The sequence below is a fragment of the Hyla sarda genome, chromosome 2 (genome assembly GCF_029499605.1).
Source record: "Hyla sarda isolate aHylSar1 chromosome 2, aHylSar1.hap1, whole genome shotgun sequence".
NCBI classification, from domain to species: Eukaryota; Metazoa; Chordata; class Amphibia; order Anura; family Hylidae; genus Hyla; species Hyla sarda.
In genome coordinates, this window is record NC_079190.1 from 231,274,243 (window position 1) to 231,289,549 (window position 15,307).

At 40.2% G+C, this 15,307-nt stretch overlaps 1 long non-coding RNA gene across 1 annotated transcript in view; it reads left to right on the top strand.

Annotated features, from left to right (window-relative positions):
- LOC130355824 (uncharacterized) overlaps window positions 1-15,307 on the top strand; it is a 48,629-nt gene that overhangs the window by 17,898 nt on the left and 15,424 nt on the right. Inside the window, exons 3-4 of the long non-coding RNA XR_008888672.1 lie at window positions 11,556-11,651; window positions 11,896-12,059. This is a non-coding gene — a long non-coding RNA (uncharacterized LOC130355824). The remainder of the gene's footprint in view (window positions 1-11,555; window positions 11,652-11,895; window positions 12,060-15,307) is intronic.

Consider the following 15,307-nt stretch of genomic DNA (forward strand, 5'->3'; position numbering starts at 1 on the left):
TTATCAACTGCATATATAATAAGTAATACATTCACCAGACATAGCATAGCATGACAGCACAATATACAGCACAGGTTCCATACCTCATACATGCTACACTAACTCTCCTGCATATTGAAGAGCCGAGGTACGTGCTCTCGAATCACCCAAGTGCAAGTAAAAAGTGCAAATGTTCACACAAAAAAACGTGCACGAGGATGCAGTCCATCGCAAGCCCTTCTCCAACAGGAGAGAGGCCCCCCAACAACAAACCTTCACCTCCGTGCCAGAAGGCACCTGCAAGGTTCCAGGTACGATGTCACCTTTTGCCGAAGCTACTCAGGGACCAAAAAGTGTTCCTGGTGACTAACTCTCCTGCATATGTTGTAAAAACATTTATAGACTGTAAGACATGTCATACCTTAATCAGCCATTGCTTAGCAAAGCTTTGCGATCTTAGTGGGGCTGTTTTGTCGCATGTGAACGTTCACTAAAGAGTCTAATGTTCATTATGTAGACCTAAGATTGTACATATCTCGATGACCTTTAGTTAGCAGCTAATAATATACATACAGTAGCTCCACCTTTGGAGACATGCTATAGAATATATTATAGAATTGCTTACACAGAAATGTTATTCATGGAATGCTGACATTAATTCATATGCAAAAAAAAATAAACCTGGCTACTGGGTAAATTCAAATGCCCTGCAGTCCCCCGTGTCATGAGACTACAGATTGCATTCTACAGGAATCTCTTGTCTGAAAATGGGATCCAGACTATAGACAGCTGTAATTAGGCCAGTCTGTTTAGGGGGTTGTGCAATTTCCCCTGCAGGCAGCTCAATAGTATTGCAACTGTGTAGCTAAAGGGAATACTTCCGTTAATATTTTAGCAAATTGCAACAGCCCCAGATTAATCTACTGCTTATATGCATCGAACATTCCCTAATTGATTTTAGAAGCCCTAAAACAGTGACAAAGAAGGGTACAGTGCTATTGTAGTTCCCCCTCAGTAAAACTAATGCTGGCTATGGAAAGTTTGATTTTCTTTCTTAATCCATAGTGTGATAAGGAAGTCTTCTTCGTTTAGGGACACTTTCTTTATGCAGATATGCTTTTCTTTGTGGAAACTGGAAGTACTGCAGATAGCAACTTGAAGAGGTAGTGCTAATTTGTATGACTTTTTCATGCACACTACTGTATATCCATTACAAATGTCCTTACACAGTGGTTGACTTCAGAATTGCAGTTCATGAACTCTTTGCTGTCTCTGATACATCACAAAAACATTGCACCTGCTCAACCACTATCTTGCCTACTGGCACATCTACTTGTCTACACCTTGAGCAACATACTTCCTGTTACAGAAAGTGCAGTAATATATATATATATATATATATATTTATATATATATATATATATATATATATATATATATATATATTTCACAATACTAAGACCCCTAAAGCATACCTGTACTCTCAAAAGAATTTAAGTTTAAAAAACAACCTGATTTGTTACTTTAACCCTTCAGAGTGGTGACAGGGTGATTCCAGTGCTCTCACTGATGTTATTGAGCCTCTAGGGACCACTCCATGGTGCCCAGCTCATTTTCATTCACCTTTCTTTCAGAGAAGGGTGGGTTGTTTGCCAACAGTACTCATGCTTAGATTTCCTTTCCCTTCTCCCCGATCACAGGACATTACCTATTCTTTATTGCTATGCCATAACATAATTTTGGGGAAAGTGTAGTGGATTGGATAGGCTAGTACTTGGCCCAGGGATGATTTATAGTAAGGCTCAGTACATGCCATGTGGTAGAGGAAAGGTCATATTAAAGCACTGTTTTTGCAAGGTTCTAAGGCCAGCATTTATCACAGCGTTTACCCTTTTTTTCGTCTATATTTGGCGCTATTTTGGCACAAGTGTCCTTTTTTTTGCACCTTTGGTTTACACATTTCTGCTGATTTTGAGTTGTAACCCACTGATTTTGGCAATACACATGATATGGAAGGGATTTAGGAACTGCGCCTTTTCACAAAAAAAGACACCAAAAAAAGACAGCCCAGACATAGCTTAGCTTTTTGGTGTATGTGAAGAGTGAAATTTCAGAAAATGTGACCTGCAGAAAATTTATCAAATGCTCTGCGACCATTTAATACATTTGGTGCTCCTACACATTACCAGCACACAAAAAAAGTGTAGAAAAATGCTTCACTTACACCTACAATGATAAATGCCCCTCTAAGTGAGCAGAAAGGAAAGTAGCAGCATCATAGCAAGGTAGGTGCTACTTCACAAAATAATTCTTTAGATACATAAGCAGTGAACTTCTGCTCATAGTGAGCATCATGACAAGCTAAATGTGTGTTTGCGTGTGTGTGTGTGTTTGTGGGGGGGGGGGGGGGTTACAGCATTGGAGGGGTTACATCATAAAAACAGCCCTGGGACTTACGGTTCAAGTACCATGCTGTGAAGATGTGCCTGCACATAGCTCTGTGCCTGACAGTGAAAGGCATATCTTCTAAGGATAGGCCATCAGAGTAAAACCAAAGGCCAGGACAAGATGCTGGAGAGGGCAGATGGTGATGAGCATATCACGTCCTTGCCAGCCTCGAGCAGGGCACATTCACTGGCTTGCTTAGACAGGGATTCACTGGTTGGGTGAGATGATCAATAGCAGTTTCCGGTGGACTGTGGTGCCTTGGTGAAAGAAGTGGCCAGATGTATTATGCTTAGTATTCAGAAGATGTAGATTGCCACTGTTAACATTACCTTACAGCAGCTACAAGGTGAGGTGTCGCAACATGGTTCCTGTTTGTCGGCAGTAGAGGGCCGTGAGAATCTGTAAGATGGTGCTCAACAATTACACACAGAGTGCATAATCTCGAGAAGGACAACAAGTGCTTTTTGGATTAAGTAGCGGACCATGAGTACCATTCTTGCAGAAACTACCTGTGTATTCGGGGGGTCCCGAAAGCTGTCTTGCCTATACCTTGCCTAATCTCCCAGACCTAAATATAAGTGCCATGTCGAAAGGGCGCATAGACTGGAACCTGATCTGTCCAGCGGTCCAGACTGTGGCGTACCCCTATAGCAACAATTAACGTTTCCACTCGTGACAAGTCATAGTGGAGTATCTTGACATTACTGATAAAGTTTTGGGGGCATTTGTGAAGGTCTGATGCTGGATGGTCATCACCTTCTAATATTTGGAAACTTTTCCCCTGAAGTGACCAGGCGCCGCAAGCTGTTCAGACCTTTATGCATGTCCCTGTAACATCAACAAGTGTGATTTTCTTTATTGTATCCTGCCACCCTCTGAGTCTTCCATCAAGATGAATCTCTATCAACCTACCATACCATGAAAGAAGCATTGGCAGGCCTTGAGTGTTACCTGCTGCTGCCTTTCTGTTTGATAATTATTGTCAATTCGTCCCTATTGTTTATACCATTTTCATACCCTATTCTTTATTTCTTTCTTCAGTTTTGCACTTTTAATGTGTCTCATGATGGCCTTTACTGCTAACTCTTCATATGGCCTGCTGGGTCAGACTATCTTAGGTTCTGGTACTTTTCTCATATCCTGTCCAATGGATTTATGATATCTTTGTAGTTCTTAAAAAAATGTCTTCCTAATTATCCTTGTCTTTTGGTTAGTTGTTGTGGGGGGAGGGAGGGAATGGTCCAATGATCTATTTTTATTTCATGTTATATCTGACTTTTTCTAGTCTTTCTGTTGATGCATATAGTCACTTGGAATGTGAAGAGGCTTAAAGCCTACCGTAGCACAACATGGCATTGTGACATCTTAAACTGTTTATCCGCAATATTGCACTTTTACAGGAAGCACACTTTGGCACCTGCGATTTCTTTAGGTTTCATAAAGGGTGGGTTGGTCAGTTGGTTGGCTTCTTAGCACAAGACCATAACGCTGGGGTTCCTTATTTTAGGAGGATTTAGTCTTTGTTCATACAGATGATAATGGCAGACTCTGCTGGGTACACATTAAGAGGATGTTGAGGTCACAAATGAATATGGCCCTAATGGGGAATATAGACAGTTCCTAGATGATTTAGCTCTCCAAAAACATTCTATCCCCATTTCAGGTAATATAGTGGCTGGGGACTTTAATGTGATCATGCATCATATTGAGGATCACAGGAGTAATCAGCCACCTGCTCTACCCCAAGAAACAGGAATAGTAGTTTGGGACATTGGATGACTCATTTACATTTGTCTGACTTGTGAAAATTATTACATCCCGACTCACATGACTTTTCCCATTATTCCTATGCCCAAGACTCATGGTCTACGATTGATTATCTCTTTTTGTCTAGCTTACTGTTACCCACATTACTTGTTAGTTCCATGGAAGATCTGGTCATATCATATCACTCTCCCATTGTTTTTAACGCTTTCTGATCTGCTTCTCCGTGGGACGGATTTTATACAGAATTCCTGATTGGTCTGGCAAGGGATGATAGTATATACTCTTTATTGAAGTGGTGGTGGTTAGAGTACCCTGAAGACAATGCTAATCATGTGTTTAATTTACAACTGTATTGGGGTATGGCTAAGACAGTGTTGAGGGGACAAATTTCAACTAATAACAACACAATGACAACACCAATAAAAAAAAATTCTGCTCAGCTTAAACAGAAAGAGGAAGCCCTTTGACAAGCCTACACTAAGTTTCTTTCCTCGCCCTCAGAAGCTACCAAGTTGGCTTGGTGACTTGCTAAGGATTTCTATGAGGCCTTAGTAAAGCGGAAAGAAAATCAAAACAAAATCACTTTGACACCAACTTCTTTTGTTACAGGAACAAACCAGGTAGACTTTTAGCAAAAGAAGCTAAGTGACCTCTTCTCATTCTCACATCTCTATATTGATGGATACAGCAGAGGTTTGTCAACAATGTCCTGAGTAAATACTGTAGTTTCTTTAGGACAACTATTGTGATCTGTATTCGGACTCCTCAAATGTTTCAAAAATTCAAATTAAAAAAAGACTGGTTAAGGGACAGAAGGGATCTCCTTTCACCTTCTCCTGGGAAAAAACTTTACTTAGCGTTCCGTTTTCATAAAGTATTAAAGAACTGTTTAAACATTTTAATTTCTGTAAAGCACCTGGGCAGGACGGCTATAAGGGGGATTTCTTTAACCCCTTAGTGACCACGGACGTAAATGTACGTCCTGGTGCGGAGGTACTTCGCACACCAGGATGTACATTTACGTCCTGTACATGACCGCGAGCATCGGAGCAGTGCTCGTGTCATGCACTGCAGGTCCCGGCTGCTATCAGCAGCCGGAGACCAGCCGTTTCTGGCGGACATCAGCGATCGCGTCGATGTCAGCAATTAACCCCTCAGATGCGGTGATCAATACAGATTACGGCATCTGCGGCAATGCACACGTTTCGATGAGGTCCCCTCACCTGCCTCCGGCCATCTCCTGGGGTCTTCTGCTCTGGTCTGAGATCAAGACCAGAGCAGAAGATTGCCGATATTCCCTGTGCATAGCACTGAACAGTATTAGCAATCAAGTGATTGCTATAGATAGTCCCCTATGGGGACATAAAAAGTGTAAAACAAATGTTAAAAAATGTAAACATAAAAGTAAAAAAAAATTGAAAAATCCCCTTCCCCAATAAAAATGGAAATTGTCCCTTTTTTCCATTTTACCACAAAAAAGCGTAAACATTTATTTTTTTATAAACATATTTGGTATCGCCGCGTGCGTAAATGTCTGAACTATCAAAATATGTTAATGATCCCATACAGTGAATGGCGTAAACATAAGAAATAAAAAAGTCAAAAATTGCTGCTTTTTTTTCACATTTTATTCCCCCCCAAAAATTATAAAAATTGATCTAAAAGTTTAATATACACAAATGTGGTATTGATAAAAAGTACAGATCACAGCGCAAAAAATTAGCCCTCATACCACCGCATATACGGAAAAATTAAAAAGTTATAGATGGTCAAAATAGGGCGATTTTAAACATACTGATTTTGTACAAAAAGTATGTAACCATGGGTATCCTTTTAATTGTATTGACCCAGAGAATAAAGAACGCGTGTTATTTTACTGTCAAGTGTACAGTGTGAAAACAAAACCCTCCAAAATTAGCAAAATTGGGCTTATCATTTAAATTTCCTCCCTAAAAATAAATTTTTTTGGGTTCGCAGTATATTTTATGGAAAAATGAAAGGTGTCATTACAAATTACAATTGTTCACGCAAAAAACAAGCCCTTATATGGGTCTGTAGATGGAAATATAAAAAAGTTATGGATTTTAGAAGGCGTGGAGGAAAAAATAAAAATGCAAATATAAAATTGGCTTGGTCCTTGAGGTAAAAATGGGCTTGGTCCTTGAGGGGTAAAGATTTTAGCAGACGATATCGCTCTGTCCCTATAACTACTCTATAATTTTTACTATTGCCGAAGCCAGAGAAGGATTTCACTCCCACAAATAGAGAAACAGAACATAGCTGCACATCCACAACATGTACAATGATCTAATTGCTTCTCAGCAAAATTTTGAAAACTAACAGGTTATTTATTAGTGTACCATTTGTTCAAAATCTGCGAGCCCACTCGCCACATCAAGGCCACCTGATACGAGTTGGTCCCTATACTAACACTGGTGTAGCGCCGGGTGGCGATCACTTCCGCTGCGACTCCAAGCCCACAATGAGAATGATCCAAAAGCTCTGGGTCACACCACCCAACAGACAATGGCCCTTATTTACTAAGAGTGGAGTGTAGGTTTCCTTGTCGGTTTTAATTCCCTAAAATTTATTTTCCACGGTATTCAGTAAGGTTTCCCTACATTTTCCACTTTCCCTACACTTTGCTTTTTTTTTTACACATGCTCTGATCTGTCTGGTTTTCCTCAGCTCAAATCCACCATATTTGCTGTAGAAACCTTAGTAAATATGTTAGGTTTTTGTGAAAATGTTGGGAACATGCCCCTTTCCGGAGACCACGCCCCCTTTTACTGGCAGTCACGCCCCTTTTTGGGGTTTTCTTAGCAAAATGGAGAGTTAGTCAGGGTTTTTTCAATTCTGGCGCAAACTCTGGCGCAGACAGAATTTCTGGCGCAATGCGACAGAAGCTGGCGCACAACCCGACAAAACATGTCGAGTTTGCAATAGTAAATGAGGGCCAATTTCTCACAGCAACAATGGCCACTGCAGAGCATCACAACAGTGTTGCTATTCTCCTCCCCAGGGGGTTACTGACCCATTTCCTTGATTAACCCCTTAAGGATCGGGGTTTTTTCCGTTTTTGCATTTTCGTTTTTTGCTCCTAGCCTTTAAAAAATCATAACTCTTTCAATTTTGCACCTATAAATCCATATGATGGCTTATTTTTTTTGTGCCACCAATTCTACTTTGTAATGACGTCAGTCATTTTGACCAAAAATCTACGGTGAAACGGAAAAAAAAATCATTGTGAGACAAAATTGAAAAAACCCCGCAGTTTTGTAACTTTTGGGGGCTTCCGTTTCTACGTAGTACATTTTTGGGTAAAAATGACACCTGATATTTATTCTGTAGGTCCATACGGTTAAAATGATACCCTACTTACATAGGTTGGATTTTGTCGTACTTCTGGAAAAAATCATAACTTCATGCAGGAAAATTAATACGTTTAAAATTGTAATTTCTGACCCCTATAACTTTTTTCTTTTTCCGTGTATGGGTGGTATGAGGGCTAATTTTTTGCGCCGTTATCTGAAGTTTTTAACGGTGCCATTTTTGCATTGATAGGACTTATTGAACTTTTTATTCATTTTTTCCTGATATAAAAAGTGACCAAAAATGCACTATTTTGGACTTTGGAATTTTTTTTAATTAACGATATATTTTTATAATTCGGACATTTTCGCACGCGGCGATACCATATATGTTTATTTTTATTTACACTGTGTTTTTTTTTTAATCGGAAAAGGGGGGTGATTCAAACTTTTAATAGGGAAGGGGTTAAATGATCTTTATTCACTTTTTTTTCCACTTTTTTTTGCAGTGTTATAGGTCCCATAGGGACCTATAACACTGCACACACTGATCTTTTACATTGATCACTGGTTTCTCATAAGAAACCAGTGATCGATGATTCTGCCGCTTGACTGCTCATGCCTGGATCTCAGGCACTGAGCAGTCAGTCATTCGGCGATCGGACAGTGAGGAGGCAGGTAGGGACCCTCCTGCTGTCCTGTAAGCTGTTCGGGATGCCGCAATTTCGCCGCGGCTATCCCGAACAGCCCACTGAGCTAACTGGCACACTTTCACTTTAGACGCGGCGTTCAACTTTGAACGCCACGTCTAAAGGGTTAATAGCGTGCGGCACTGCGATCAATGCTGCGCGCTATTAGCCACGGGTCCCGGCCGTTGTTAGAGGCCGGGCCCGACCCGCTGTGGCCCCGCGTTATAGATTGGGAGTGGACACATGACGTTCCAGTACGTCATGTGTCCTTAAGGGGTTAATACTGATTCTAAACTATTGTCCAAAATTACGGCTCACCACTAAGCTTAGATATTACCTAAATTAATTTATCTTGGTTTTGTGAGGGGCAGATTTGCTGTTGTTAACCTTTGGAAAGTGATTTCTGTCTTGGATGGTGTGCATCTGAGGACTCATCTTTACCCCTCCCCAGCCATATTGTCCATATATGCTGAAAAACTTGACAATGTGTGCTAGGAATGGGTGTGGTAAGTGATGGGTTGTATGGGATTCGAGTAGATGTTTATGTTTTTTCTTTACACCCTACATGCAAATCCTTTAGCTCAGATCCACCTCCCTGATATTCTTTCAACTCCCTTTTCACCCCAGAAAGGAACGAGACACTGGAGTCCCTTGACCACCCTACATTTTCACTTAGCAATGTAGCCTCTCTAGAAAATTCTAACTAAGACCCCTGACATAGCAAGAATCACTATAGGAAGTGAAAGTAAAAACTGATTTGTTCACTGATGACCCATTACTATTTTTAACCTTTTCCTGGAAGATTTTGCTGCATAATCTGAATTCAAAGTCAATGTCTCCAAAAGTGTTTTACTTGACCTTTCGAGCAGCCCTTTTGGAATAACAACTGGGTCTCTTCCTCTACTCTAAGGGGAACTCCGATACCCACAGGATAGGGGATAAGTGTCTGATTGCAGGAGGGTCCGACCTTATGGTAAACTGTGTGCCATATAGTTCTGGTCATTTTCTACAGTACAACCAAACTATGGCTTTTCTCAAACGTTGGTGGATATATCTAAGGAATGTTCACTCATTCCTTCGATGATGGAGAGTTTATTCTCTCTCCTATCTTTACTGGAAATTATGTCACACCAGGACCCTTCCACACCAGGCATCTCTATTTCACTATTAGGGAACTAAACTGGGAAAGGACAATCTAACCAAACCCATTTTGGAAAGCTGGGCAAAAGTACATAAGGTGGTCATGACTCTTAGGACAGTGCTAGGCTTAAGTTACAGGTAGGTTCAAAAACTGCAGTTCTCCTTTTACATAACTATTATCCTATGCCTAAAATCTGAGAATTTGTTTTAGTAGACAATTACAAATGAAATGCTATCCTTGCTTTAAGATAATGTCTCTTTCAGGCAATTGTTAGCAAAAATCCCACTAAAGGAGCCAGTGGGACTCTCAATTATGGATAACTTTTTGCTGCACTTTCTCTTTAACATTGAGCATTCTTCCTGCTGTTCTCTCACTCTCTCTCTCTCTCTCTCTCTCTCTCTCTCTCTCTCTCTCTCTCTCTGATTCCTTCCACTAGTCGTTCCTTTTGATATCTGCTATCTCTTTATTTTCCTGTTGTAATAGTCCCCTTCATCCCGGCTGTTTTTTCAACATAACTGGAAGTTCAGAGTTTTGGTCTTTTCAAAGATAAAGGAAACCTGAATGAGTCACACATTTATGATTCTTTTTGTCCCCTAGGTGCGACACATCTGATTAGGAAACATACCTGTGTGACATCATATCCTGGGACAATGAAACACACTGTGTGACTCATTGACTGAGACGTGACAGCTACTTCTATAAAATTTTCTTCAGTGTTTCTATTGCACTGGCATACTACTTCACTATACTTAGAATTGAAAATGGATCTGTTTTTGTAGGGGAGCTTTCAATTTCATTTCCAAATAAAACACACATGAGAGTAAAATGCTGATAAAACATAAACTTTCCTGTCAGACGGAGGGAACATTCTGGAGTAATGACAGGAAACACCCATGAACATGAAGGGCTGGATTACTTAATCTGTGATAAGTAAAAAAAAAAATAGAAATAAAAATTATGTAGTATTGAGATTGTTAACACCTAAGGCACTTCTTTTAGAAGAGGAATTACACGAGTGTGATGTTAATCACAACTGTGCAACTGATATGTGACACAATTTTGTCATATAGAACGGTAACATGTCAGATTTGATTCAGAACTTCTAATGCCTAATTCAGTGCTTGACTAAAATATATATTTTTATACTGAATTTAGACATGCATACATTTGTAATTTAGACTTACATTTTGTAAGTATATTGTTAACATTGTTATACTGTTAGGGTATGTTCACATGTACAAAAATTGGTGTGAAATTTGCTGTGCAGTTTATGGTGCTCATTTTGATGCCTATAATGTGGCTTTTAAAGCTCCAATTAATTTTATTTCTTTTTTCACATTCTTTGAAAACCACATGGTTGTTGCAACATTCCCCATTGAATCAATGTAAACTGTGCATTTTGGGGGCCTTTTTTATTGCCTGTGTGAACATACACTTGCAACTTCTAGACAGTGGCACACATTGTCTTTGAAATATAATTGGTAAATGTGCCCAAAAGAGTTTCATGTATAAATATATGACATCCCAGTGTAAGTGCCCTATTAGCGTAAGTGCCCTATTAGATGGCCCGATCCTGCACTATAAATGAGCGCCAATCATGTAGATTGATTATAGTTTACTGAGCCTTTACATAGGGAGATGAGTGGCCAATGTTTTGTCACTTTTTAACCTGTGCGCCAAAATGTGCAAGTTTTTACAAATTCTGTCCACATTCAGTTTTGCAAGCCAGGTCAGGGCTTCATAAAAAGCTTCTAAAGCAAAAGTAGCAATGAAAAGTCCCTAAACAGCAATTAAGACAAATTGTGCGATAAAACTACACAACAAAAACAGGGTAAAACCAATGATAAATTCCCCTTCCTTCCCCTTCCTTTTAGCCATTAGGGATAGAAATCCTTGGGTCTGTCTGTGGTCTCCGGACCTGACTAATGAGCAGTATGTCATTTAGGAGAATAGAAAAGCTAGGTGAGAAATTATCACCTAGCTTTACATTCTCCTGAATGGCATATCTGATTCTCTTTATAATAACTGTATCACCCTCACAAAAAGGACACCTAACAAAAAGGGAATCGGCTGTCCTTTTAACAACCAGTTCCTGCGAACTGTGGAGAACCGGCTGAATATCACATCTGGGCTTAAGGAGGTAAAAAAGACAGTACCTTTGCTTATTGTAGCCACATGTTGTTAATTTATATTGCCCTTGTTTTCTAATCCACCCTAAAGGTCAGAACGGCCAGCCAAGTCGCAGCAGCTCGATTCCTCCCCGTCTTGACCAAGGAGAAAGCATTCCTCATAGGGAGGTGACAGATGCACTTTAATGTATGTAAGCTGAACCATGTTGCCACTTTACAAATCTGTTGTACTAAGGCATCTGCTCTTTCTGCCCAGCTTGTTACCATTGCTCGGGCTGAGTTTGCTTTTATACTCACAAATCTTTTAATTCTGAAATTCATAATTCCGCTGTATAGCCCCTTTAATCTATCTAGATAAGGTGTTTATTGCTGTCTTCTTCCCCTTGTTGGGACCTTGATACTGAATAAATAAATGTTTGTCTTTTCTCCAGGGTTCAGAAATTCTGGTGTTTTCTAGAACTTCCCTTTTACGGTATGAAAAGATTACACTCTTGGATGGATTAAAGAAGATGTTGTTACTTTTCCCACCTACCAATTTTACCTTTCCCTCTATAAGAATCCTGTCTTCCAGTGGCACGAAAGAATTCACTTAAAGGTTTGGCCTTCAGGCAAAGATTTCATCCTGTTTGTACATTTCTCTAGGATCTTATCAAGAGATGGCCCAAACACTAATTTCCCTTTGAATGAAATACCTAAAAGTTAAATTTTTCTAGTAGAATCACCAGACCACAATTTTAGCCACAAACATCTTCTAGCTGAATTTGTAAGGGTTGCCCCCTTTGCTGAGGAGTCAGCTAAAAAAGCTATGGCCATTCTATGGGTAGGTAAAGAAGAGATAATAATGTTTGATCCATTTAAATGGGCACTGTCACCAACTTTATTTTTTGATATGTTGTAGTACTTATGTACTACAACATATCTCTAATATACTTTTATTATTTTTTTTTTCATTAAAAAGGTTTAATTTACATTTAAAAACCGGCCACTGAAAAAGGACTGATTTTGGAGTGGCAATCAGTCCTTTTTCAGTTAGGCTGCACCCGCTCCCTGCCTGTCAATCAGACAGGCGGGAGCGAGCGCAATGGCTCCCCGTCCACTGGCTGGTAGGCCACTCCTCCCGCACATCGCCGCCGCCTCGTTGCCGCCGATGTCCCTGCACGCCCGCTGCCGGACTCTGCAGTAACTACAACTGTAATGAGGGAACGGGGTATGCGGGGTAGGGGTTGGGGTTGGGGGGGAGGAGGGAACGGGCTAGTGCCGTAGCGGGGGGGGGGGGGCCGGGCTAGCAAAAAAAAAAATATAGAATGGTGGGAGCTACCCTTTAAACGTAGCTCTAGCAATACGTGGCCACTATGTTAGAGCTAAGAAATGATTATTAAAGGAGATGTCCGGCGCAGACTTTTTCTATTCCGTCCGGCCCAGGCTGCAAAAAAAGACAGAACAAACTATGGAGGTAAGTGAAAGTTTGTTTTGTCTTTTTTTGCAGCCCGGGCAGGACGGAATAGAAAAAGTCTGCGCCGGACATCTCCTTTAAGTCTCCTAAGCTCCTCTAAGTAGACCCTCTGCTTTTCTGTCCATAGGATCTATGAGCTGCGTGACATCATCAAATGCTAAAGTAGTTTTCTTAGATACTTTTGCAAATTGTTCAGTAATTTTCAAAACATCTTGCCAAAGTTTAATATCTTACGCATTCAACAGAAACATTTTCCTAATATCAGAGGGAACATAAAATTCCTCTCAGGCTCCTTCCTTGTTCTTTAAAAAGAAAATAAATAGGGCAAACTGTCCTTTTTCTGGATCCCAGCCCAACAAACATTTCATCATGGCCACTTATCTGTTTCTGAATATCCTCAGTGTGCATAGAATTATGAACAGCTTTCATTAAGGTTTCCCTATTCTCAAAAGTTATAATAACATAACAAAAGTTAGGTTTATTCTCTTCCTCAGTGGGAGGAGCAACAATTTCACAACCACTGGAAATATACATATCTGAACTCTGTCCAGAATTAACCTCAGAATCAGAAGAAGATATTTTTCTATGGTTCTTAGACACATTAGGCTTGGTTCACATCTGCGTTTCTCATTTCCGTTACGTTTCGTTGAAGAATTTGAGAAACTGAAACTGAAGTTAACCCATGCCATTCATTTCAATGAGCCATTTTTCATCGCTGCTATCCTTAGATGTAATCAATTCTGCATAATTTCTCTTAAAGGGGAAAAAAATACACTGGCATGCACTAATTTTTTTCCTGTCAGAAATAACAGACATTCTAACGCATGTTGGTAACTTCAAATTGAAGTCTATGGTGGTGGAAGTAATCTCTGTTAGCCTCCGTTATCTCTACATGCATTAATTCTAGATTGCATGCTCAGAAAAAAAATGATTGAAATGGTAAAAAAATAACTGACATTAACAGATGTTTTAACTGTTAATAACAGATGTTAACAATCCGTTATATTTTATGTACGGTAATTTTAACAAAATCTTTTAATATAATAGATCATTGGCTTCAGTTAACATCAGTTTTTAGATCTGTTAACAATGACCGCCGTTATGTGACAATAACGGACATTTCATAAAGGATTTGCCTAAGGCTAGGTTCCCATTGCCGTCCCGTCAGGCTCTGCAAAAAGGAGATTCATTGGCAAGTCCGTCGTAACAATGGGAGTTTAGCAGAGAAAAAACTCTGCTAAACTCCTGTAAACTGCCGACTCCCCAATTGACCCATTCAAGTCAATGGGATCCGTCAAGACCCAGTGCAGTCCGTTGTACTCCAACTCGTTTTAAAGCTATTTGGCGCAAAAAAAAGGGCCAAACAGACCCAGAACGGGACAGAGCCCAACTGCAATGTGAACCTAGCCATAGATGTATAGTATTGGTAGCTGCCAACTCCACAGATACTGTTGCAGGTACTACCACAGGTATCTGTAGGGGATCTGTAGGGGACCAGATAGAATGAAGATTGTATTTCACCCCTGACCTCATTGTCTTACCTTTGTGATTCTCTGACTTTTGATGATGCACAAGTATCTGCCTTGCCCAAAAGTTAGAAGCTGTACTTGGAGTGGACAGATCTGAATAATAAGTGCAGCTGCTTTTGAAGACCAGGAACATGGCTTTTGTGGAGAGACAGAGCTCATAGAGAACCATACAGTTCTTATCAATTATTATTCATTTGTGTTAATTATCTTGTGTCACAAATAAACGTAACTGGGAGCAAGTAATTGTCTGCCATGGTCATAGCTGTCTCCTGCTTGTTGGTATGTGTTTAGGCATTTGTATTTGTTGATGTGTCTAATGCAACATTGTGTCTTTTTTCCAATAACATATTTTATTAATGTAACTGATGTGCAGCAGAAATGCTGATATAGATATTATGTATAGGATGTAAATTTTAAATAGAGATGTTTAAAGGAGTATTATAGCGGTGGTTTTTATGATCCCATTGTGCTTGGGCTGCAAAAAGAAGAAAAAAAAACTTTAACTCAATTTCCATCACTTTGTTGCGCCACCTTCTCCCTTCTGCCCTGGTCTGTTACATGACACTGCCTTCAGCCTATCAACGGCCAAGGCGGGGCATCATTGCGGCCGGCGATAAGCTGATCGCAGTGTGGCGATCCATGCACACAGAAGCAGGAAGAACACAGAGAACACCGGTCACAATGAGATCATAAAATAACACCAATACACTACTCCAGTAGAGCTGTGTCAGCTACCATCCATTAGAGAATTATCTGGTGGCTGAAAGTTAGGGCTCTGCTCTGAGATATTCCAGGCAGAGATTCCATCTGCAGCAGGTGCCGTAAAAACAAGCCGGCACTAGGACCACTTGGTAATGTGCG